We start from the raw sequence: 3,826 nt of genomic DNA on the forward strand, positions 1-3,826 counted from the left end.
TTGTCATCACCGACGCCACGTTATTCGCGCGGGACTTTATGGCTGTCAATTCTTCCCCAAATCTATTATTTACCACCATTCTCTGCTTTTTGACCATGACCTACACTTTCCTCTGGTCAAAACCCCCAGCCGCCCGCCGGCACTAGGCCCTGGCCCCTCACTCAACATCTAATTATTAAAAAGAAATCAAAGTTATTTGAAAATTTAATTGAAAACTTATTTAAACGCTTATAAGAATAACAAAATTTATAAAATATTAAAATTTATTTGTCATTTCATTGAATTTTTGTTGGATTCTGACCAATAGAATTATTGAATAAACTAAATTTTTTTCCAAAAAGTCTTACTTAAAGCTGACTAGTTTAAATTTATTATTTATAAATATAGAAATATTTTTTTACTCTTGATTTTAATTTTAATAATATTTATTTTATTTTTGAAAAATAATTTAAATTGGTAATTTTTTATAATATATTAATTTTTTGTTAAAGATTTTATTGTTGTTTTTTAGAATAATAATGAATTTTAAATTATAAAATTACTTTTCCTAGGCCTTTTAATATTTCAATATTTTTTTATTAATAGTTATATATGGTGAGCAAAGAAGCTTTTTTGCTAGCTTGTATGGGAATTTATGGTCCTCAACTAGAAAGTTTGATGTTTCTATTAGTAAACCCACTTCTCTTTGCTAGCTTGTATGGGAATTTATTCTTTGCTAGCTTGTATGGGAATTTATGGTCCTCAATTAGAAAGTTTGGAGTTTGATTTTATTTATGGTTTTAATCCTTTGTTTGGGAGTATTTGTCATGTCTTTTGGTCCTCAGAAGAACTCTCTGCTTGGTTTGAGATGGGGAGGATTTGCAAGGGGTATTCCTGGGCTTTTTTATTGTGGTCTTTCGTGGATTTATAATGCCAGTTAGGTCATTGTGAGTCGGTTCTTCACTCAAACCTATGTCTGGAGGGTGGGGAAAACTTGGTTTCATTGCTCTCAGATATTTTATGTTTGATTGCATGTACTACTCTAACACTTGCAGGCTTGAGTCTTGTCCTAGTTAATGGGCACTGCCCGTGGGGTCATCTTCCAGTGTGTTGGCCTACAACCTGGTCAAGGTCTTTGGGGGTAGAAGTCTTGGGGTCTGTGAGTAATTGCCATTTCTATCTTTGTAAACTGCAAAGTCACTTGATGGCTCTTATAGCTTCGAACTGAGGGGGAAACACCAAGGGAGGTCATGATAGCAGGTAGGGATAGGGTCATGGTCGTGGAGGGAGTCAAGCCTAGCCTCACCCATCTAGTAGTTGAGGTCATAGAAACACTGGGGACTTAATCTTGGAAGCAGCTCGGTCCTATAGGATGAATACTCATCCTCGGACCCGCCATATAATTTTGGGTTGGGAGAATGAATTGAAGCAACAACCAGAAACAAGTGAATTAGAGTTTGATGAATGGGAGGATCTCATTCCGTATTCAGGCCATACTAGAGGTTGATATACCTAGTTCTAGCATACCCTTTTTATGTCTTGTGGTGATGAAAAATCTCTTGGAAAAAGCTATGCCGAACACCTTAGCAGGAATTTGGGGGCCAGCAACTGAAATACAGGAAATCCAAAGGGAATTCAAGATCATCTAGCGCCCGAATACAACAACAAAATGTTCGTCTAAGCCGCATTGAGAAGCATATTCCTTGCCTTCCTCAAATTGAACTGTCAGGTTCCAATGCCGATGACCCAAGCCAATAGAATCTTTTGATGACTAGTAGTTTTCTTAGTATAGCTTAGAAGTTTATTTTGATATGTAGCTATGACTAGTATGTAGTTATGTTTTTTAGTAGTTATAGGGGACTTAAAAACACTCAAGTTTATCTAGCTTTACAAAACATTCTCAGACTTTTCAAATTTTGGATGGCTTATAATGTTGTCAGATGGCCAACATACCTAGTTTCTCAATGGGTAGGTTGAGGCCATTTGACCATGGATAATATTATGTACTACCTGCCTGTTTTTTGAAAATGAAATAGAAAGGATATGTCGAGCTTACAAAAAAAATATTAATAATTTCAATATTTAGAGTTTTAGCTTGGTAATTCAAGTGGTTAAGAATACACTTTGTTCTCCTATCTATTTAGGTTCAATGGGGATTTTGTTATGTTAAAGTTATTGGAAAATGTTGCTCATTCACCATGATTTAAAAATAAAATCAATAGTAACAATATGTGACAAATTGAGATTAAATAATATCGCATTATTTGTAACAAACAATTGTGATATTATTTATACACAAATAATAGAAAATGTATGTAAATCATAATATATATTTGATTATTTAATAAATGCTTGATCTCAAATGAAGTTGAACCCTATGTATAATTACCCTCTAAAGCATATTTATCAAAAGATGTGTTTTTTAATTAATTAAAGAATATTATTATCCTCCAAAGTATATTTATCAAAAGAGGTGTCTTTTAATTAATTAAAGAATATTATTATTATTATTATTTCCCAAGGAAACAAAAAATATTACATTTATAGATGAATATACATATTACATAGACTTATAGGCCTAGAGAGGAGTGTTTTCTCAGTGTCCTTTTACTTTCAAAAAGGAATTTTGACCAACTAATCTTTGTAACCTAAAAGAACAAAATTTTGTTTCTCATACATTTTTTAATTTTATCCTTTTATTTAGATCCAAACAAAAAGTTTAGACAACATTTATAATATATAATTGCAAAACCATAATCAAACATGATAAAAAGCCAAGAGCAAAATGATGACTAAGGGTACTATACTTTGTTGTTGAAGAGTAGCATTCCTTCATTAAATTCTTCGTCAACATAGGTCCCTTCTTGAAGGATGAGTACTTGCTTTAAATGACTGAGCTAACTTAATCATTTCATGATTGATGTCATCATTAGATATCCATTCAAAATTTCTTTCATCTCTCTACATGTTATTTTTATGGGCCCCAATCCTAAATTATCCACTTGAATCTTATCATTATCCCAATTTATAACAAGTTTAGAGTCACCCATTACCTATATTCTCTGGCATCCCATATGGTTGGATAAAGAAAGAAGAGCACACAAAGCAAAAAATTCTTCCTTGTTGTTGGATCTTTTGTCCACTACATACTTCGCGTGAAGCAATGTAATTGGTATAAACAGAAAACAACTCCAACTCCTCCTTTCATGAATGGCCTTGACTAGCTCCATCAAATAACCCCTATGGAGTCATCATCACAAAGTATTTTTTTCTCTATTGCTTTGGACAAACCTTGGAATCCATAAGGGACTTTAACACTATCTAAGTAGCCACATCTTGTGGTTTGTACAATAACCCCCCATTATTGTATATTTATTCAATAAATATAATGGGGTCCATACAAATTGTTTCCTTTATATGTGTTCTCGATTTTCTTTTATTATTTATCCTTTTTTATATTTTATTGTGTAGAGTCTTAAGTGCTTATGTTTCAATTTCATGTTATATTGTATAATGACACTTGGAGATAAATAAGGCTTTAAGCCATAAAAAAATTCCTGAAAAATGATCCTTAGGATTTCTATCCATAATAAGTCTCGAAGTCCAAATTCTTGACATCTTGACACTCTTAAGTCTCGATAACAAACATATTCTATAGTTTATAATTGGGAAAATGTTCATTAGTTAGTGAATATAAATTAAATGGATTTAATACCAAAAATATTCCAATCCATGAATAATTTAGAAATTAATGTGTAGATTCAATACTACTCATGAAACTTACTAAATCACAAGACTTGAAGCTACTCTACTAATTTGTGAAAGTTAATTCACCATCTAAAACAAG

The sequence above is a fragment of the Pinus tabuliformis genome, chromosome 6 (genome assembly GCF_031772625.1).
Source record: "Pinus tabuliformis cultivar Carrire ecotype Pingquan chromosome 6, CPIR1, whole genome shotgun sequence".
NCBI lineage: Eukaryota > Viridiplantae > Streptophyta > Pinopsida > Pinales > Pinaceae > Pinus > Pinus tabuliformis.